We start from the raw sequence: 22,789 nt of genomic DNA, 5'->3' as shown, positions 1-22,789 counted from the left end.
GAGGAGGGCCCAGCCTGATGTGCAGAGCCACCGCCACAGACCCTGCAGCACCAAACTGTAACTAAGGGACGTTTCTATTATTCAGCTGCAATCATCTGTGCCCAGCTGGCACAGCCAAGCCTGAGCTGGAGTCTGTCCCTTGCATCCCTGGGCACCAGGCTATGGTTTCAGGCTGGCTACCAGCCCAGGCCCACCTACCAACCAGTTAATGTTTCCTTCTTGGCTTGCATTTCCACCCAGGTGCCAACAGACAGGACCTAGAAATAGCAGAGGATGCCTAACTACATTTCATTAGACCAAATCTACCCAAGAGCTGTCAGAGAGGCAGACAGGTGCTTCCTGAGCATGCAGGATGCTCCAAGCTTGAAGCCTTTTACTCATGCAGGGGGATAAATCCATTTTCAGAGATCAAAAAAGGAGGCAGCAATTCCTGCTCTGGAGCAAGCACTTCAGTAGGCAACCAGGCAGGGCCATGACACCGAGCCACAGGCACAAGCCACGGGCACGCACTGCACACAGCTGCACAGGTCGAGATGTCCCCACTCGCTGGGTGTGCTTCCGTCCTCGCTCACTGCTCCGGAAACGTCCTCTGCAGCTCACCCCTCCGCAGCAGCTAACCCCTCCCTCCCTCGCTCTTTAATTTACAAGAGATGGATGCTCCAGGATGCCACTTACCCTTCCTGGCTTAACCCTCCGGTTGCCACAGGCTCCAGTCTTGGGTGTTTCTGGGCTGGGATGCAGCAATGACCCAGAGGTCAAACCGTGGTGCCAGGTCCTCCTGGACACAACCTCGAGCGCTCACAGACCGCTGCCTGTGAGCTCAGGCACAAGCCCCTGTGCCGTCTCGGCACACCCCAGGTACGGCGTGAGGCCGACCACCGCCCTTTCCCGGCTCAGACACGTGCCAGCCCTTGCAGCGCAGCCGGCGGTTGTACATCCTCGTTTCTCCAGCCACGTGAGGCAGCAGCTCTAAAACACTTACAGAGACCTGCAAGGAGTTGTTACACTGTTCTCCTTCTGTTTGCCCAGAGAGGTTCAAATAGAAGAAGATGATCATAAACAACCCCAAGTATTGCCTGCTCCAGTCTTGCAAACGGAGCCCTGAGCCTTGGGCACGCGGAGGTCTTTGGCCACGCAGCCCCAATGGTCTCCCTTCCGTAAGCAGCTTCCCCAGGAGGAGGAGCGAGAGCTGACCCCAGAGCAGCCCTGCCTCGCTGGGGACAACCCCGTCGCAGGGGAACTCTCCTGCACACCAATGCCAGCAAAAGCTACTCCATCAACCGGCCCCATGCAGCGACACACCAGCAGCCAGTGCAGACCTTGCTCCCCACAGACAGGCTCAGAGTGCCTATGCCGAGGAGGGTCCGAGGACCCTCTCAAAGGTGATTCCCTGGTGGGTCTGGGGAGGGGACCCCCTCCCAACCCCCTGCCCACAGGAGGGACATGGAGATCCTTCCCAGTCCCTGGGCAAGAGAAAGCACCTCTCACCCCTGTCACCGCTTCTCTGCAGAGCTCTAATGCTTTGAAAACAAAGAGACAAGCAGTGCTCCGCAAACCCAGCTTGCCCAAAAAGCGTCGCGGGAGGAACGCGTCCCCCGCGGGCCGCGGGCACGGCTGCGCCTGCCCAGGGCCGCCCCCTGCCCTGGCTGCTACCGCGACTTCTGCGGCTACGGCAACAAAAAAAAAGCCAGCCAGCGGCGCCAGGGCTGCCAGCAGCCCGAGGTACGGGAGTAACCAGTGCTGAAGGAGGCATTCACATCCTGGCGTTCTTACTTCAGCTTTTTTTTTAAAAAAATTTTTTTTTGTTTGGGGATTCTTGGTTTTTTTTCCTTTTCTTTGGGATTTTGCTTTGTTTTGTTTTTTGAGGAGTAGGGCTTTTTTTTGTTTCTTTTTTGTTATTTTTTTTTACGAAGGGCAACTGCGTCCCAGACGCGCCGAGAGCCCGTTTACGGGGGCAGCAGCAGCGCGGGCGGGGCCGCCGGGACGCCGCAGGAGGTGCCCCCCCCGGCACAGCCGCTATTCATCCCCGGACAATGCCGGCATCGCGGCCAGGCCACGCCGAACAACGGCCCCTCTTGCGGGGCGCAGGGGCGAGAGGGGCCGGGGGGGGCCGCTGGACGAGCTCCCCGGCCGCACCCGGGCCCCGCCACGCCGCACCGCGCTCGGGTGTCCGTGCCCGGGGCCCTCCGTGGGAACCGGCGGGACCCCCTCCCCGCGCTCTCAGACCCTCCCCCAGAATAATTCACCCCCCCAAAAAAAGCATTTCCCCCCCCCCCCTCCGCTGCCCCCCGCCTCCGCGGAGCCCCCGCCCCCGGGCACCGGCGACTCACCCGCGGCGGCGGCGGCGGCTCCGGCAGCCGGCGGCTCCCCGCCTCCTCCCGCGCTGCCCTCCGCCTCTTCCCCCATCGCCCTTCCTCCTCCTCCTCCCCTCCCCCCCCCCATCACCCTGCCGCCTCCTCCTCCTCCTCCTCCTCCCTCCTCCTCCTCCTCCCCCACTGCCGTCCTCCCCCTCCAGCCCGGCCCGGGGGGATGGAGCCTCTTCCCGGGAAGTTTGTTTCGCCCAGGGCGGTTTCCATCCCCCAGCCGCTACGAGCCCGTCCCGGGCCGGGGAGGCTCGTGGAGGTTAAGAGAAGGAAGGGTCTGGGGGCGATGTGCAGCAGCAGCTCCCATCCCGTCCCTCCACCCATGGTCACTCCCGGGCCCACGCAGGAGGTGCGGGGGGTCGGTGCTAGGAATTTCCACGGGGAAAGAGCGAGGCTGGGAAAAACTCAGGAGCCGCAGCGCAGTCCCATCCCGAGCAGACCCGCGGTCCATCCCGCCGCTCCAGGACGAAGGGGCAGGGGCACGCCCCCGCCCCCAGCGGTGAGCACAGCCCTTCTGGCACTCGGTGCTCCGGGCTGAAACTTGCCTCTTGCCTTCAAGCATCCTGAAATTCTCCCAGCAGAGACCGAAACCAGCCTCCGATGGGTGTTAACGCCGCTGACTGTGGGCTCACTGTGCTCTGCAGCTGTTTGAAGACCCCTGGGCCACATCTCACATCCGCCAAGGACGAAGATGGCAGCCTACACCCACTGGCCTGGCTGCTTTCTAAAATCATGTCAGTTAAGCTGAATAAACATATTATCTGTCTCCACAAGCCCTTCCTGCCTTATATCTTGATTACCAGAGCTTCACCACCACCTCTCTCCCACCAGCGGAAAGAAGGGCCTCAGCCGCAGGAGGGAAGCAGCGATGTGCACGGGGTCATGCAGGTGGGCTGCACCCCTGGCCCTGCTCCCACCGGCAGCTCAAGGTCCTGGCCAGTCCCGGTGTGGGCCGAAGCCCCCTTGGTGCTCTTCGGCGGTGACGGCAGGAAGCCCTGGGCAGCAGGTGCGGAGAGCCCAGCAACGCCGGCACCACCCAGGCTGCAGGGCCAGGAGCAGAGGGGCTCTCCCTCCCTTCACAGCCATAATGCAAAACCAACTCGCCTCTTTTGGACCCCTGGTTCTGACATGTTACTTTGACCTATTCTGTGATCTCAGGATATTTTTTCCCCTAGCTCCCTGCAGTCCTCAGAAGATCTGCATTCCCAGAGAAAGGCCTGCAGGCGACGGAAGGGTTAAGACAGATTCGCACATTTGCAGTCCTCAATACCCAAAGGACTCCATTTCCAATGCACAGCCCCTAAGCCAGGGGCTAGTACTTGTCCATCCTTTTTGACCTGGGTGGCTCTCATGTGGCTGTCACCTTTCTTCTCCCCTTCTGGACCACGGGCAGTGGCGGCTCTTCCTCCACCCAGCACAACCACCATGCGCTGGGCTGGCAGCATCCCCTCTCTGTAATGCCTGGCAAGGCTGTCGTGGGCTGCCCTGGAAACAACACACGCTCAGGGGGGCGAGACTCGCATCCCCCCACTTCAGCAAGTGCCACAAATACCAGTTTCTGAGAAACCTCCACCCCAGCACCCAGGCAGGAAACCCAGCCTCAATCTGCTTACGCTGCAGCTATGCATAGCTTTCTGCTGGATTACACCACTTTTTATAACTTAATAAAGCTTTAACCCCTATCAATGGTCATTAGTGTTTTAATCTCCCTAATCTCCAGGAAAATCCAACACTAGATGCCAAACTGAGCTTGCCCGAATAGCAGCTGGGTCTGTTTGCAAGTCACTCCAGCCTTGCGTTAGCTGGAAAAAGGCAGGAGCAGAGCCGGAAAGCAGCTCAGCCCAGCTCTGCAAAGCTCCGTCATGCTCACTCAGGTGCTGCACTTGCACGGGCAGTAAGGGGGGATCTCAGGTGCACGTGGGCTTTGCAGATGCGATCCACTCTTCATGTCCCTGCCGTTAAACTAACCACATCTGTAACGTTGTGCAGGTGTTAAGCATCCAGCACAGCGTTCACTTGCCCAAACCCAGACTGGCAGCAGGGGGGTGAGCACAGGGTGCTTGGCCACGTGAACCAATGCCTCACTGCTCAGTGTTATTTTTCCACATTAAAACCACGGACATGTTTTAGTCTTGCCTGTGAGAGGGAAAAAAAACCCACAGAAAAGCTCTGCCCTTGGTCACTGAAGCTTTGCAAAGACATTTGAAGCAGGACGGGAGCTCACACTGTGCAAGTTGTTTTTCAAATTAATTTGTAGAAAATATTTTGTTTCAACTCATATCTCATCCTTCCCAGAAACAACCCTAGGTGGGGGAGCAAGCAGCTCAGAAGGACAATAAAGTGGCATCCTTGGCCTCAAAGCAAATAAGTACATTGGGCTTTGCTAACCGTGCTTGTCCTCATGAAGGCCCTCGGGTGTCTTCAGGGCTGTTTGCAGAGAGGCGGCACTCGCAGAGTGACAAGCAGCCACCTCCAGGATTTGTTATTACAGAAGCATCTCTCTATTCCTGGAAGGAGAGCAGGGCTCTACCGTACTTGTTCTCCCACTGCACGTTTCTGGCTGTGAGAGCTCACTCTGCAAACAGGCAGGACCAACCGGCGGAGGAAGGAAGCAGCCTTACCCCTATGGTGCAGATGAACAGGAGGAGGATTAAGTGACTTGCCCAGGGTCAGGCAGAAAACTTATAACAGAGCCAAGAACTGGATCCAAATCCCCTACTCAGAGTTTTAAAATCACTAAGTCATTGTTCTTCTCTGTAAAAAAATAATAATCAGAGTCAGAAGCAATTCTAGCAAGGCGCTCCTGCTGTTGTAAGTTGTACCAAGCAATTTGAACTAACTACAGATCCAGTTCTTGGGCTTACAACTAATCAAAATAATAAGGTTCCTGCCTGCCTTATGCAGTCCTATCTGTACTACTTTATCTGACATCTTTGCAAGTGAAAGCAGGTCCCCATGTCGCAGCCGTACTGCACAGGGCCATGGGGATGAGCCCTGCGTTAGCACAGGGCTGGGAGAGCTCAGTGGAGAAGGTGGTCCACAGGTGGTCCAGCACTGATGCTCAGGAAAGGTTGGGAGGCAGCAGGAGGAGCAGATCACCAGCGATGGTTTCATAGTACCTGAGTTTTGGGGAAAATTCCAACCACCGTCTTTTACCTTGCACCAGAAAACTGTCCGGCAGCAGGGCTGGCACCTGGCTACGCCAGCCCTGCTCCACCCCAGTAGCGCTGTGGCTCTCCCCTACGCCAGGCAATGCTCTGCCCTTGGCCAGCACGTACTCCAACTCCAACCACAGCTTTGAGGAATAACTGAGATCTGCAAATGAAGACAGCTTAACCAGGACTAGCCAGCCTGTGAGGGAGACCTGCAGGACTGCCAACAAAAATGTTTCACCCCAAGCTGCCCAACAATAAGAAAACATTAAATCTCTTGAATGCGGGGAGCACAGGCAGGACATCTTTTCTCGCAGGAATGCTGAAGGGACATTTCTAACTTGTACTGCATCGCACCAATCCCCAGTTAAAAGTGTAACGTTAGGGCTTAGTAAATAATTTTTATTGTTTTAATAGTGCAGCAATGCTGACCACCTGCAAATCCCCAATGACTTCGACGGATAGCTGGAAATCCTGCCAACGATATTTATAATCTCAGATCAACAGCAGAAGGAAAAGCACATCCAGAGACCTTGATAAAGCACTAGCAAGCTCAGGGGAAGGCAGCATGACCAAGAAAAGGACATGGACTTGCAGACCAGAAGACCAAAACTTAATTTTTTGACACTGAAAGAGACACCATCACTTCCAGCAGGAGCAAAAAGGATCCCCCATTACCAGCAACACCTAAAACCAATCCCAACACTCTTCTAAGAGCCTGGCTGCAGGTCTGCAGGTGTTACCACCTGGGAAGGGCTCTGGCAGGTAGCCACCGTGGTCCCTTCTGAACATGCAGGGTAACTCTCCAGAAGGTCTGTAATGATGAGACCTACAGAACAACAGTATTTCCTCCCTTCTGGCTGTACTGGACTCCCAAGTCTATAGATGATGCTGGTTTTTTTCTTTCAAGCTACCTGGCTTTTGGCATTGAGCAGCTTCTCTGAGCAGCCCATATCAGAGACATCTCTGCAGGTATCATGGGGCCCTGCAGGCTCCATCACGCAGAGCAGGGACATCCTGAGCCAGAACAGGGAGCGACCACCATCAGCCCCCTCCGTGCCTTGGCCAGAAGCAGGCAGCAGAGCCTGCCAGCTTCGCTGAACCGTGGCCGTTTTGTTGAACCCGTGTTACACACGGCGTCAGGACCATTCCCGCTCCCACTGCACCAAAAACTGGGAGCTCCTCCAGCCAGTCACCTCCAGCCTGCTCCCATTCTCCAGGAGGGAAGGAAGGAAGGAATTATTTCACATGCTGCCATTGGCCAGCGCGCACAGCTGGCACCGTGTCCTTGGCGTGAGTCACCTGCTCCTCGGGGAGGCCATGCCTCGCTTCCCAGCGTCACATCCCACTCCCCAGGGAGGCTGTGCCTCACTTCCCGGTGTCGCATCCCAGCAGTGCCCCTGCAGCAGCATCCCTTCCCCCAGCACATTTCTTCTGCGGATCTGCGGCATCTGCTCCCTTGAGCAGGGAAAGCAGGAGGCTCCTCACTGTGCTTGAGTAATCCATCATTTTCCAGAAGGAATGGGCTTTGCCTGGAAGCCACGCTGGGGTCACAAATATTTGGAAAAAGTAAGAAAACCCATTCCTCTCAGCACACACCCCCCCCCGCCCTTGCAGGGGTTTGGCCACTGATGTTCTGGTTCCGACAGACGTGAAGCAGATGCAGCATCTTCCAGGCATCTCCCCCCATGCTGCAGCTCTGAGCACCCATTTTGCACAGCGGGGACCGGTCTGCCTTGGCACTGAAACGCTGAGGCTCAAGAGTCACCAGGAGAGCTCTGCAGATGGCACAGCTTGGCCCTGCCGGAGGAAACGCACTTCGCTCCCTTGGCTGCTGCCTTTTCTTTAGGAGCAATCCTCATCTCTCCTCCTCAAGGGCACGATCTACTCCCCAGACACCCCCAGCCAGACTATGACAAAGGACAAATTACCCTGAAAAGGGTAAAGCAAAATCCTCTCTACATCACTCCACCAGCATGCCAGAGCCCTGCTCCACCAAACTCCATATCCTGCCCTGTGGAGCAGGGCGGGCGCAGATGGACCCTCCACAGGTCTCACACACCAAGGGGCACCTTGCAGGGGTCCAGCGCTCCTCCACCACTGCCTTCTGTTTCTCTCACCACCAGCACCACGGTCAAAGCGGACTCAGCAGCAGGGGCAGAAGAAGAACTTGGCGAAAATAAATAACCTTTGCAAGAGGGAATGGTATGGAGTGAAACATTTGTCCGCCTGGGTCACCCCACAGCTCAAGCAAACTTGCTCAAGTAGTTTAAACTCTATTTCGCCCCAAAGTGGCATCTCCTCTCTAGATGGGGAGATGCCCAGGCAGTGGCAAGGGGATGCTCCAGTGCTGCCCAGGCAGAGGCATCCCTGGGGGTCACAGCATCCATCTGGTACAAACCAAGCTGCAAAGTGGGTGCTGGGGTGTCCTAAGGGTCCCTACAGACCTTCTGCATGTACACACTCATTGCCAGCAGTGCGATGGATACGTGTCTGCACAAGCTGTGCATAAAGGGCCTTTCTCCGTCCTTTGTGTGCTTCCCCTTTTAAACCTATAAATTCCCTCTGGAGGTAAAGAAGAAAGAATTTAGGGCACCCTAACCTTGAAAAGAAGGAAAACTCCATTCAAGCTGCCAAGCTGCTGGGCTGTCTCCTGCAGCTTAATTAATAACAACCCATCCCTAGCAAGCTGCTTGCAGCACCAGCTGTCTCCTTTGATGGAGGTGCTTTTCTATGAATAATAGTGCTTTGTATTTTGATGGGGAAAGGTCAGGAGGGTGGGGGGAAGAGGAGGAGGACAGGTGGAAAGGAAATGCACTGCTTCCCCACGGCTCCCGACACTGTGAGCAAGTCTTGCTCAGTCCCCATCTGCTCCTGGGGTCAGATCTGGGAGATGGTGGCACCCCTCCATCAGCCTTGGGGCAATCGTGTCCTAACACTCAGCGGAGCGGAGAGGCATGGGGAGAATTCAGACCTGTGGTCTGCAAGCCCACTTTGCTGTGGTCCAGGACCCGCACCACAGGGAAATCCCTGCTCTGATCTTATCAGGAGCCACCCCAATAACAGCGCAGGATCCTCGCTGCAGGGAGCTAGCACTGGGCACCCTTGCCAGCTCTGCCGGGCCACAAGAAAGGAATGGTCCCTGCTCCCGTTTGGCTTTTGCATAAATAAATAAGCCAAGCTGAGGCTGAAAGCAATGTGGATGAATCCAAGGTGAAGCAGCAATGAGGCCCAGTGGAGGAAAAAAGGTGAAACAGACCCAAGCCCTGGGTGCGCTGCATGACATGCCGACAGCCACCAGTTCCCAGGGCACTGCTGCGAGATCACCTTCATTTCTGCTCAGCTACAGCAGATTAGAGCCAAGCACCAAGTACTAAACTAAGCCGCCTCCTAGGACCCTGGGCAAGGGAGCCGAGGGCTTCGCTGGAGCCATACAGGCGCTTTCTGCCTGCAATCGCCCTGCTGCTGGCTGGTTATTAAGTCCTTCAGCTCTCCTGACAAAACGATGCTCCCGTCCCCAGCCCAGTGCCAGCACCTGGCTGGGCACTGGCACCCCAGGGAGAACTGCTGACACCGTAATTGCTCTCAGAGGAGCACACAAGCAGCTCTCCTGCTCTCGCCAGCTGGCCCGGCCTCTGCGCTCACTATGACTTTTGTCCCCTCCCTGTCCCACCCATGTCCCTCTGTGCCATCCAGGCTGCCCCAGCATGGAGAGGGCTCTGGTCCCAGTGCAGGACTGGGGCACATCTCCCCTTCCACCAGTTTATCTGGGGGAATAGAGATAAAAAATGCCAAGGGCAGACAGCAGAAAGAGGCGTTAGGGCAGGTCCCTGTCCCACATACATGCCAACACAGTCCCCTACCCAGGCATAAAGGCTTTGCCGCTTCAGCCCCCAGATGCACAGGGGGAGGACACAGCGCACAGTGCCCCCACTTCCACCCACGGCCGCTCCAGGAAAAGGCCCCCATTGCTTAGCAAAGGGCCATTCATCACTGGGATTGTGTGGGATGAGAAAGGGTTAACCCGCTGCAGCTGGGCTAGAAATACCCTCCAGGACAAAGAGAGACTTCATGGCACCCACATACGCACAGTGCAGAAGAAGGAGCCTTAATCCAATTCCCAAAGAAAATGTGGCTTTTACAGCCCTGCTTGACTAGGCCCCTCCAGCAAGTTTTGCATCAGTGGCAAGTGTTAACCTAGTTTGGGAGGGGGCCAGAAAACGGAGAGAAAAATCACTTTTCCACAAGTTTGTGAGAAGGGAGAGCCAGGCGGAGGCAGCTGGACCCAGGCAGCATCCCTGCAGCAGGACACGGGGGAATGCAGATGTCTTAGCTTGGCAAGGTCTGATGGCCCCAAAACACCCAGACCTTGGCATTTGTTGTCATGTGATTTACCAGGGACTGGAGAAAGCACCACTGCCGAATTCCCACCAACTGGGTGATGCTTGGCCGCACCCTGCCACAGCGATCACCGACAGCCATGAGCTCGCACAGGGAGGCACCCGTGAGCATTCTGACAGTGCCCAGCATTTTGGGGACCACGTCTCGGGACGATAAGGGTGAGCCAGCATAAGCCAGAGAGCTTCGGGGTATTAGCAGCAGAGCTCTGCCTCTTCCCTGCAAGGATGGGGAACCCCAGGGAACAAAGCCAGGGATGCTGCTGGGAAGCAGACGGTGCTCACACCCACTACAGATGCGGACAAACCATCTTTGCCTTCGTCTCCCCGCTGACACCTGGGCACACATCCCATGGTGCTGTGTCCCTCCCTGCGCTACAGTGTGGCCCTGACAGCTACGCCCCTGCAGCAAATGGGTTTTGCCAGCCTGGCCCCTCTGCCATGGCTCCTTCCCACCTCCCCAGCCCCATGTCCTCCCGTTACCTTGAAATGCCACATGCCCACTCCCCACAAAATTTTTGGACAGGCACTCCTAGGATGTCACTGAGCTGTATTTGCAAGATTAACTCTTTCAGTCCACTTTTTGTTACTATTTTTTAACAAACGAGCTAGCTTTACCGGACACTTCTCCACAAAGCACCTACCAAATTTTAGAGATAAATGAAATAAAGTATAGTTGTATTCAGACATAAAGTCACAGCACCCAGCAAGCATAACCCCAGGAGAGCCGTCCTTCCCTTTCCCAGCCCAGCCTTTCCCACATACTGGAGCGAAGCTCAGACATGTTACCCAAGGATCAAGAGCTCCAGCGCAGGTTTTGGCCAGCCCCAGCATAGCTTCGACAGGGCTGGATGCGGTGTCACGGCCATACGGAAATCACAGCATTTAAAACCACAGGCTATAAAAATTCCACCGTGCTCGGAGAGAGGAAGTCTGGATTCCCCATGGAGAGGCGTCCAGGAACCGCCACTGCCAGGTTATTAGCCACCAAGCCATTAGACCCCGCCACAGCTGCATACGTCGAGCTATGGTTAGCACATACTAGTGAGAATATACGTGCTTAATGGCTGTGAGGTCAAACACATTCAATACACCACCATCGAGCTACCCACGAGCCCCACAGCCACACAGGTATTTTGCTCTCAACATGGAAAATCATGGACTGCAACTACAAAAGCATGGAAGGGATCACAGCTCCCAGGGCTATCACAGTCCTCCATGTGTTCCAAACATATTTTTTCTATCCCTACATGTCCTCATCTGCACTCAGAACGCCCTTACAGCAGGGCTGTAAGCAGGGCACACACCCTGGACAGCCATATTCCTCCTGGATACTGTATCCTACAATCTGGAATCACACCTGGATGGGGCAATGGTGCTCAGGGGTTCACATGTAATTGCAATTCTTGCTTTCTTTTTTTTTACAGTGTGGTGCCTCAGCCACCACTCGCGTCAAAACCAAAGCTCAGTCGAGCGTTGCCTGCACATGCAAATCTCCCATCACGTGGCCCAGGCCCACCTATTTCGCAGGGGAATTCAGTCAAACGAACCAACAGTCGTTAGCACCAGGGAACCCAGGACCCTCAGCCAGCGCATCTCCAACAGCAGCGTGAAATCTCTTCCCACCCTAGAGCTGCACCACCAGTCTGCTCCATCTGCCACACCCACCATCCGTGGCAGTGAGAATTCAATAAAATTAAGGAACTTGCTTAACACAAGAGCTTTTTAACCCAAAACTTGCCTGGCACTATAGTAGCATGTTCCTGTGCTCCTCCGGTCTGTGCGTTCGTGCACAGCATGCTGTGCAGGGCACGCGGCCGCTCAGCTCATGGAGGGCTGGACTTCCCTGAATGAAGTGTGGTCACACCAGGGATGGACATAAAAAGCCTGGTCTGAAATCCTCTGGCATGAAGCCTTCCCGCGCAGAGGCTGCCTGCGAGCAGGACCAGCGGGTTGCAGCACAGGCGGGAGCGGAACCCCCCCAGCTGCCTCCAAGGGGTGTAAAGGTGCCAGGTGCCAGCAGGGCATCGAGGTGCAAGAGGAAAAGAGCAATTCCTTTGCCCGTGCCCAGCACCCTGCCTCTGCCAGGCTAAGGCATGCGAGAAAAACCCATGCACTTAGCAAGTCCAGAGGGTTCCCACCGTGTCACTTAAACATACGTGTTCCCCATCTTCCACGATCACTCTGCAAACAGCCATCACAACTGGCGAGAGAAGACTGACGTGGTGCCATTAAAATTAAAATGAAAAAAAAACAAAAAAAAAACCCAAACCAAACCAAAAGAAAAGAAAAAAGGAAGGGAGGGGAAAAAAAAAAAAACCAAGCTTCCCAGCTGGGACGGTTTGCATAGATACAACGCTGCGACACAGCACGGAACAAAAGTGCGGGCGGGGCCCGCGCTGCCCGCACTCAGCTCACCCACGCGAGACCGCGGCGCGGCGTGACCCGGCTGCCGCCCCCGGCCCCGCGGAGCGCCCGCCCCCGCCGCAGCCCCGGCCCCGGCCCCGGCCCGCCCGGCCGCCGCTTCTCCTCCTCCCGGCACGGGGCTGGGGGGCCCCCCCGGGACCCCCCAGCCCCGGAGACCCCCAGCGCCGTCCCCGCGCACTCACCCGGGCGGCCGCAGCTCCTGCGTGGGGCCGGGGCTGGAGGCGGCGGGGGGGAAGGAGGGGGTTGGACGAGGCTGGTTCAAAAGAGCCAATTAAAGAGAAAAGCCGGGGGAAACGCTCTTGGGGCGGGGGGAGGCGAGCCCCGCTCGTCCTGGGCTGTCCCACGCGTGGGCACCCGCGGCGCTGCTGGGGACAGCGAGCAGCCGGCACCCTTCACCCCGCTGCGGGGCCAGGGGTCCCGGCGGCAAGAGCCCGAACATCTCACCCCCTGGAAGGGATCAGGCCTCCCCTGGCAGGCAGCTGGGCATTCTCAGTCCCCTGCCTTTTTGGGGGGGTGAGGGGTGCCCCCAGGGCTCTGGGTGCCTCCAGCGCACCCCGCAGTGCATCCCCATGCGCAGGCGGGGACACGTACCCTGGGGCACAGGCTGCGGCTCAGGTTTGAGGGTTGCTGCGTGTGTGCTGGGGCAGGCTGGGTGAGAGGAGGGGAGAGCAGGAGGCTGCTTTTGGGGAGCACTTCCCCAGACGGGCACTTAGAGCTACAGAAAAGGGCCAGGGAGAGGAGGACTCCCCCGCCGCTTCCTTGGCCTGGTGCCCTGCACCACCCACCAGCGCTCACAAGGATGCTCGGGAGATGAGTTTTCCCCAGTGCTCATCAGGACAAGGGGCCATCAAACACCAGTAGGTTCCTTCCCCATCAGTTCACAACCAACTTCCAGAGCAGAAACTGAGGAGACAGATAACCACGGGCTGTCAGCCCTCCCTTATGTCACCAGATACGCTCCCCACAACGCTACAGAAATGTTTCCCAGGGGAAGTAATGCAAGAGCATCTCCAGTGCAGCCAGCAAAGCCGGTAACAGCCACACATCTGCCAGGCAGGTGAGGCTGCAGCAGCCCCTTCCCACTGCCTGCCCGGATGCAGACAACCACACCTGGCCCCTCTGGCTGGGGCAGGGCTCCTAGATTCCGTATGGACCCTTTCACAGGCAGCACTCTCACCCTTGCCCGGCATTGCCAGCAACCAGGGTCCCTTTTCACCCACTGCAGGGCTGTGGGAGCTGGGTGAGGGCAGCCTGCCTGCAGCAGGGTCCCAGCCTGCTGGGAGCTGACACCCCAGGGAGCCCCCATCACCTGGATCACATCAGGGTTGCTGCCGCCCCGTTTCACCCCTAGGACCTAGCACCAGCCGCTGTGACTCCCCTCTCCAGCTCCGTGCCCGCCCCAGACCTGGTGCCGAGACACAGCCCAGCACATCCCCATCCCACAGTGAACCCGAGCAGGCGGCACAGCCGGCTCTGCCTCCTCCCTTAGCACAGGCCCTGACAAAGCATTCCCCTGCGCTGATGCCTGCATCGTGCCCCTGGTATTTTCCCCTTGCTAAGCCACTGCTCTATTTTTCCCCTCCTTACCCTTCAGCCTCCCTTGCACTCATCACACAGCCAGGGCTCCAGCTTGCCCACTCCATGACTCCCCTCTGGCACGGCTGTGGAGGCTCCAGCACAGCCCTTGCCACGGTTTTTTATTCCCTGAGGCTGGGGAGAGCTCAGGCAGAGACTTACTCAGCCAAGGATTACGAGGAGGACAACGCACACTGCCTGGTGTCTGCAAGAGCCAAGGATGCTTCAGCACCTATTTCAGCTGCCGCCCCAACTTCTGAAAAGTTTTTCTCAATTCTCTTTGTAAAGGTCTTGCAAAGCAAATCCCTCCTGGCTCTCTGCCTCCCTCACCACCAGACATGAAAAGCACTGGAGCTTCTCCCTGGGTAACTCGGGTAAAAGCCTCCAACATCAAAGGCACCACGAAAGCGTTATCCCCCCTCCTCATCCCTCCCATGCAGCAATGCTGGCACTGCCTCCCTTGAAAGCACGGCAGCCTCAGTGGTTAAGGTGCCAACTGCACTAGAGACATAAGTTTTGGGTTTTTTCTGTCTTTTTTTTTGTTGTTGTTTTTTTTTTTTAAACTCAGCCACAAACTGGGAACTTGGGGCAAATCTGAGCCACACTTTCCTTTGGGGGCAACACGAATAGCATGGTGCTGATGGGGGTTTGCCTGCTGTCTGGCATGCGGTCATCCAAGGAAAAGGGGAATAAAAATATTCCCTGTGCCAGTCCTGTCTACTCGTTGCCCAACATTAAAGGAAGCCACTAAATGTCCTGGAGCAAAAACACAAGCATCCTCTGAGAGAGCAGATTCACATGCATTTCTCAGCAGCCTCTGCAACTCCGTTCCTCCATCTGCAAAACATCTCCCCCCCTTTGCGAAGCACTTTGATATCTCTACAGCAAAGCAGGGCGAAGGAGGGGTGTTTACCTTCCCAGAAACACGGAGCAGCATTTACACCCAAAACAACAGCCTCAGCACAAAATACCAGGGGAGAGCGAGCAGTTGCAGACGCAGCAGGAATGCCCGTGGATTCAGAAGATGAGGAGGACTAGAAAATAACTTTAAACACCGCAGGGATTTCAAAAAGTCATAGGACCACATGGTTTCTTGGCCCATTTAAGAGTGTTCTTCATCCCTTCATCCCACACAGCAGTTGTTCCTGCCAGATCACCGCCTGCCCGGGCTGCTAGGTTAATTTTATTGCTGGAACATTTGAAACAACCTTCATTTGCCGGGGGGAGGTGGGAGGGCTCTGCTGTTTAACACTTGGCCACGTTCATGCTGTGATTAGTATCACCCAACGCACAGATACCAGATGTTCTCAGGGCAGGCTGGAGCGTATCCTAAATTGCACCAAGATGGAATTTTTGGGCAATTTTCAGGGAGTGCTGAGGACAGGCACTAATGCAAGAGCAGAGATTTACACAGATACACAAAAAAAAAAGCCCATGGGGTTATGGCACCGGTCATAACCCCTGGGTTGGTTGCAATGCCATGGGCTTCACTTCTTATAGTCAACAGTGTGTCATTTTGGGGGCAATTACTCCAATTCCTGTTCTTCGGTGGGTCGCAAGCCTCTGATTTCCATGTGTTCACAGCAAAACACTTCAGTTTTGCCCCTGCCTCTGCTGCTTCCCCAGAGCTTCAGCTCCAGGAGGGAATTGCTGCTACAGGAACAGCAAACACTCGTAAGGTTCAGCCTCTCCATGCTGCTTCCCCAGGGTCCCAGTGCAAGCCCACTCCAAAGCAAACCCCCCCACAACCAAGGGTCTGTGTGTCCGGGCAGGACCTGCGGTGACTGCGGGCGTGAGAAATCCTGCGTCCCACAGGTCTGCCTTTTTGTTTCTACTGAAATGGTAAGGTCTGGCTGACACCTAAAGCCTGGTTTGGGGGGGCTCATTAGAGTAGGAAGGAAGGGTAATCTCTCTGCAGGCTCCCAGAAAGTCCCTGCTGTAAAGAACTTCACCCAAGTGAAGTCTGTGTCTCTCCTCCAGCTTTTCCCACTGCAGAACCCTGTTGTGCATACAAAATCATCCCTGAATCGTGAATTTACACCCAGAAACCAAAAGACCTCCGTTATTCACTTCTTTGAGCAAAGGTTAAATCCAACCAAATACAGCAGCTTTCGCAGACAGGACAAGCATTTGGCAGCCAGCGGGAAGGAAGGGGAACGTGGGAATTCCTCCTACGACTTGGCAACGGGCTCTTCCCCCAGCATGGGAGCCCTCTGGGGTCTGTTCAGCCTCCGCCAAGCTAAGAAAGCCCCTCATTCAAGCACTCAATAATCTCACAGGACATCCTGCAGCCCAAGGAGGAGTTTGGAAGAGGGGTGGGATGGATTCAAGCTGCCTAATTGCTGGGGAGGGAGGGGGGCGGGGGGGAGGGAGAGGGAGAGGGAGAGGGAGAGGGAGAGGGAGAGGGAGAGGGAGAGGGAGAGGGAGAGGAAAGGTGGGGTGGCAGAGCTGGATCAGAGATGTCTTAACCTGCTGTTTGGAGAAACACCTTTCCTCCTACTGACTACAGAAGGTGTCCACAGCAAATTAGTTACCAAGTCATCCATGCTAAGCTGTAACATGAGGTCTGCCTGCGATGGGCTCCATCACAACATGAAAGAAGCCACGCTAATATTTCCAAGTCCCTCCTTTTATACCTAGAGGCATTAAAAAGCAGCAGGCCAGGGGAACAAGTGCGTGATGGCCCATGATCTGTGCACGAGCTGTTGGGGAGAGGTACAGTCCTCTCCTGGAAAAGGCTCTGGTGTTTCTGCTCCTGCCCACGTGCACATGGCAAGGGGACATGCCTGGCCTGGTCCCTGCATGCTCCTGGCAGCAGGCGGACTTGGGCAAGCTGTGGCAAGACAAGCTCTGCTGAAGGACAGCTGAGGTTTGGGTGCAGCCACCGATGGTGTTGGACCTGCAATGCAAGCTTCTACCCCAGGTCCAAAACGCTCGTGCTGGGCACCTTCATCCAGCACCACCCCAACACCAAGACAGGCCCTGAGGCTCTCTAAAGATGAATAAGGACACTTAACTCCACCGGAGCTCCCAGGCCCCCAGCGTAGCATCCAGTCCCTTCCTCCCTCGCCCCAGCTACTCCTGCCATCCCGCTCCCCATGACAGGGCACATCTTGGGTTTTGATGCTCTTCCGGCATCAGGGTGATGGGGCAGTGCCGTGTTTAGAGATACAGAAGAGCCAAGACATACATCCTAAAAGATACTTAGGCACCTAATTCCAATTTTGGTGGCTCTAACTCCCCCTGAGAGATTTCAGTATATATACAGAAGCACCAGTATTTGGGACATTTAGGGGCAGACCTGCAGATCACACCAGGAGTTTGGAGCTGAGTGGGGAATGGAGCACCCAGCGCCTGCATCCAGGTCTCACCATCCCCACTCCACCCTACACAGCATTATGCATACATAGACCAAGACCAGTGCTCAGCACGGAGCACACTGCCCACGTACGCATGACGGAGGCCAGGAAGGCAGATGGTTGCATTTGCTGGAAGAGGTGGGGCACCCAAATTAGTAGCTGCTACTGAATAAGCTCTCAATGGACCATCAGGAACCATCACAGGAGCTGCTGGGGAGACAGTTGCCTCTGAGAAAGCAGAGCTTGGCTTTAGGTGTGAATAAAAGAAACATTTTGTCAGACCTACCACACATGCCTGGCTCACGTTTTGATTTTGGGGTTCATTTGTACCTGTTTGGCTCTGTCACACCTAATCCCCAGCTTTACAGCACCCACAGACCTAACGTTGTAACAGCAGATCATGCTTTCTGGTCCCGTGGAAGGAGATACTTTCACGGGATGTATTCAGAGCAAATCCCCTGGACACAAACCCACAGGACACCAAGGGTCCCCCCCAGCCTTGTCTCCATTTCCTACAAGGACTGGAGAACGTGGCTAGGAGATGCTCCAGACTGCAAGTCCCATAGGATCCCCCATAAGTACCCGAGGAGGGGAGGCAGCACCCGCTAACCCACAGCAACATGTGTCCCTGTCTCTGATGCACCAGACACCGTGTACCATGCCGGCTTCTCAAACCCTTGTCTCAACACAGCCAGCACAAAGCGGATGCTGAGCTGAGCCCCATCACCCTACGAAACCAGAAGAGCCCCTGCAGCGACCCAAGCACCGCTCAGAGCCGCCCTCCTCCATAGGCAGCAGCACGGCTGTGATCTGCAGATAAGGGCAGTGGCTACACTCTGCAATGCTTGCAGCCTCTTAAAGGTCACGGGCCCCGTTAGGTTTGAGGTTTTCGGTTCTGTAGGATACAGCTCTCGTTTCTGACAGCCTCTCGCAGCCGAGAGCAGAGCGTGCTGCTGGCTTCAGCATGTCCCTGGGGGCCCAGGTCCCCCCACTGTTCCCCCACATCCCACAGCACTGGGAGCACTCTGGGGGCATGTCGTGGTTTAACCCCAGACAGCAACTAAGCACCACGCAGCTGCTCACTCACTCCCCCGCCAGTGGGATGGGGGAGAGAATCGGAAGGGCAAAAGGGGAAAACTAGTGGGTTGAGATAAGAACAGTTTAATAACTAAAGTAAAATAAAAATAGAACAGTAGTAATAGTAATAATAACAATAATAAAAACAAGTAATAATAGTACAATAGTAATACAAATCAAGCGATACACTGTACAATTGCTCACCACCCGCCGACCGATGCCCAGCATGTTCCCCAAGCAGCGATCGTTGCCCCTCCCCCAGCCAACTCCCCCGCTCATATACTGAGCATGACGTTATGTGGTATGGAATAGCCCCTTAGCCAGTCTGGGTCAGCTGTCCTGGCTGTGCCCCCTCCCAGCTTCTTGTGCACCCATCGGAAAAGTCCTTGACCAGTGTGAGCACTACTTAGCACTACTTCGCAAGAACCACAACATCAGTGTATCATCGACATTGTTCTCATCCTAAACCCAAAACACAGCCCCATACCAGCTACCAAGAAGAAAATTAACTCTATCCCAGCTGAAACCAGGACAGGGCACCAAACGTCAGGCAGGTTTTTAGTCCTGAAGGAAAAGCAAGAACACACCCCAGATCCAGAGTTTGGGATTGTTCAAGCAAGGGCTTGGGTGCAAACTTATTTTTTAGATGAAGAGCAATGGGGAAACCAGCTGTGCCTCCAACCTCACCAAGGGAAAGCCTTCTACCCAAGGAAAGCCACATCCTGCCAGGACACTAGACAACCCAAGGTCCTCCAACCCCCATTATAAATCAGCTCTATCATGTGAGGGGAGGGAATTTTAGGCAACAACCCTAGGAGAAGAAGCCACCACAATGCTCCTGTGGTCTTTTATGGCCCTGGTAACTAATTTGCTGTCAAGACCTCCACCCAAATGATGCATGAAGCGCCTCAGCTCCAGCAAGGAGTCCCTGTGAGGAGGAGAGAGGTTACACACCAGGTATTGCTGTGTCCACCAGAAGAGTCAAAAACCCCACAGCTCAGCACCCCTCCTTCGCCCTGTGCACTAGTGAACAGGGACCAGCAGCCACGTCTCACCAGGCTCTTCCTAGAGCCCCAGCACACAGACCCTGGGGCTTCTGGAAAGCATCCTTAAAATAACCACTTTAAAAGCCCCCCAGGTTGCCAGGACCGGTAAACAGGTAAAGCCTAAGGGACAAGAAACAAGAATGCAAAGTCAAGGCATGAAAATATTTGTTTCTTCTCTTTTCACCTCACAGGGTTTGTATTTGAGGACTGAGGAGCACCAACTTCTGACAGCTTGGCCAGACCAAGCTCTCTTGGTCTCTGTCCTTTCGAGGGCAAAGGCTGGGTGCTGGGTTTAGCCCTTGGGGGCCACGGGCAGGTCCCGTGCAGCCCCACTCTGCCCAATGCAGGATGGATGTCCCTGCCCTCCCCATCCCATCCCACCCATGATGTCTGGGCAAGGCAGGATCACAGGGTCTCATGGAAACTTGCTAGAACTCCCTCCTTGGGCCCCAAATTGCCCATTCATTTCAGATTTAAGAGAAGCTGAGCGATCAGCTTTGGCCTCCCTACAGACCTGCGGTCCGACGAGACGAGCACTGCCCTCTGCCCTGCATGGAGCCTTTCAAGGAGCTGTTTCCAAACCTCTTCCCAAACCTTTCCATCCCTCTCCCACTGTTGCAGTCCTGGGGCTCCACATCCCTCTGTGGGAGCCGTGGGAAGGAGGGCACGTCCCACACAGGGATGTGCTGGCCTACAGTCGCGTGGAGGGAAGGGCTGGGAGGGGGACCCCGGAGGTCAACCAACAAGAAGAAAAATAAATCAACCACACAGCGATTTACATGGTGGCATTCGCTCCTTCCTGCAGACCCACATTTTCACCACAGCTGCTCAGCAGAAACTGGTGACACTGAATCACCTGAAGGGCTCCAGGACACTTCTGTGGAAGCATGTTTCCTTTTCTGATGAATTTGCCCCCAGCTGCCCTCCCCGAGGGGACACGGAGCCCCATGGACCCCAGGATGCTGCATGGGTAACTGCTTCACTGACTCCATCCACAGGGTTTTGCTCTGGGATGGGGCGAGCAGGGCAGCAGCAGTCTTCAACTGAGGACCATTTGGTACAGCAAAGCCTTTTCATCCCCCCCATTCTGTGTGACCACCTTCCTGGTCCCTGCACAGTGTTGCAGCCATGTTGGCAAATGGGGATGGCTCCAAGGCAACTAACTGTATTTCTGTCCCAAAACAGATACAGCATTTGCTCCTCCAGTCCTGCAGCCCCAACGCAGCCCGTCCAGCCCACCCCTCCACTCCTGCCCCCCATAGCCCTGCCTGCACGAAGCCATGCTGGGACCAGGGCTGGCTCGCACCCCCCGAGCTTTAACCACGGCCCTAGCATGTTGTGCAAGCACAGTGGGCACCACTGATGTATTACAGGGCTACATACACAGCTTTCAGCCAGCTGTAACTACTTTGGGGACTTAAATCAGCCTCATCTTCCCCTCCCCTATGTTTGCTGGCCAAAGCCTTCCCGGGGAAAAGCACCCCGTGGAAAAACCTGGGAAAACAAACAGGGTGTGCCTAGCTAAATCCCTAGCCCCAAGGGCTGCGCTGCTCGGGATTTAGCAGGGTTATGTGCCATGGTGAAAGGTGAGCATCAGCAATCTGTATTACCGACCTCCCCAGGCACAGAGCTGCTTGCTGAGGGTGGTACTTACCCCCTCCTGATCCTCGCTCCTGCAGAGCAGCCAGTGCTCCCACCACCCCACGTGAAACGGTGCAGGAAAAGAAGGGGTCAAGGCAGAAAGCCAAGGAGGAGGATGTTCGGAGCACAGCATAATGCTCCATTCATGGTAAACCCGCCCAAGAGGGCACCCACATGCTCTGCTTCTGCTCCTGGAGCTGGAAGGCCTCCCAAAGTGACTAAAGTCCCAGCACGGGTGTAAGAGATCTAATTTTTCTTCCATTATGAGCAATTTTATGATTCTCAGTGACTGTCAGGAGGAAGTCAGTGCGAGTGAGCTCAGACCAGCCCGAGGTGCTGCAGAGAAAAGCTCTGAACCATACCCCGCTTGCTCTGCCTGCGGCCCTGCAGCTCCCACCTCACTCCTCTACTCCAACTGTGGGCTCCCAGCCACATGGTGTAGGTATTTTTTAGCCAGCTGATAACATTTTGAATAAAATTACCTAAATCTCTATGCTCCAGCCAACAAACTGGGGTTTGGATAAGCTTTCCATAACAGGGCAGTAATCCCCAGCGAGCTGAACTACATCTGAAGATGTGACACCCATCAGGGTGCTCCAGCGAGGACCACCCTGCTCCGTAGAACCGCTGCTCTCCCCTCCTCACTGCCTGCCCTTCCCCACGCTGCCTGCACACAAATACTCTCATTTCTCTTCCACTCCTGTGCATCTCTGTCCTGCATGGACAGCCAGCCAGCTGCTATTCCCTGCCTGGCCAGGTAGATGGTGCTCAGCCAGCATGAAGAGGGAAATTATCCAGGCTGGAAGAATTAAGCTGCCTCTGATTAACCCAATAACTCAACGTGGTTTCCACTGACAGATGCGGAAGGTCCCGCTCCAGCCCCAAACAAATGGGACCACCTCAGATCCTGATGATCTGTTTTAGACTTTCGCCTTTCACTTTGGGCTGACAGGTGGCAGATAGATAAACTGGCAGCAAACATTTCATCAAAAGCAGTGCTTTCCCAACTCTTACTTTCTGCTGGAAATGCACTCCACTGACACTTTGCCCCCCACCTTTGAGCAGCTCTCCCCACACATTTCCCACAAAACCAAAACACAGCAGAGCCCAGTGGAGCAGGAAACAATTTGCCCATTTTTCCCCCTATGAAGGCAGGGAGGTGGGGGCCCAGGGGGCACCGGCAGGGCCCCTCATCCTGCTGGGAGCTGCCGGGTGCAGGCAGCAGGGGGGCACGGGCTTTCCATCACATCACCCCATGGTCGCTCTCCTCTGCCGTGCCGGATGTAGGAGGTCTAATATTTCTCCAGTTCTGCTTTAACACTCACACCATGTTGGGAGCAGGAAGCTTAAGCCATTTCCTGCAAGGCATTGCTCTACCCTTCAAGTATTTTCAGCCTCGGTGCAAGCTGTTTTAAAACCAAGCCTGGCAGCTGGAAGTGCGAAATCAGAGGAGGGGCTTGTCAAGGGAAAATTCAGTTTGCAAAACCTATCCAGTTCCCACTGCCACAGAGCAGTAAAATAAATATCGCTACAGGCAATAAAAGAGAAAAATTAACTTTGCATGTCTAAAAATGAGAAGGAAAAGCAGAAACTCGAAACAATGTTCTCCGTGTCCCTCCCAAGGGACACGGCACTGTTCCCCAGCAGAAAGCCACAGCCACATCCCCCCTTGTCTCTGCAGCCCACGATTTGAGGCTTTCCCAGCTTTGCTCTTTCAGTGGAGCCTAAATGGCTTTGGTTTGCTTGCTCTTC

At 55.4% G+C, this 22,789-nt stretch overlaps 1 protein-coding gene across 9 annotated transcripts in view; it reads right to left on the bottom strand.

Moving 5' to 3' along the window:
• SEPTIN9 (septin 9) overlaps positions 1-22,789 on the bottom strand; it is a 142,586-nt gene that overhangs the window by 24,892 nt on the left and 94,905 nt on the right. Inside the window, exon 1 of one of the 9 annotated variants that reach the window (XM_087750596.1) lies at positions 12,522-12,641. The exons of 7 other annotated variants lie outside the window; for them this stretch is intronic. The gene's annotated coding sequence lies outside the window, so the exon portion shown is untranslated. Of the gene's footprint in view, positions 1-2,330; positions 2,406-12,521; positions 12,642-22,789 lie in introns of those variants that run through there. One more of the 9 variants, XM_087750594.1, reaches the window with a different exon arrangement.

Source organism: Nipponia nippon, unplaced genomic scaffold (genome assembly GCF_047370975.1).
Source record: "Nipponia nippon isolate SJK-2023a ecotype South Korea unplaced genomic scaffold, ASM4737097v1 scaffold_14, whole genome shotgun sequence".
In the NCBI taxonomy this organism is placed as follows: Eukaryota; Metazoa; Chordata; class Aves; order Pelecaniformes; family Threskiornithidae; genus Nipponia; species Nipponia nippon.
This window is presented reverse-complemented; position numbering and strand designations above follow the sequence as displayed.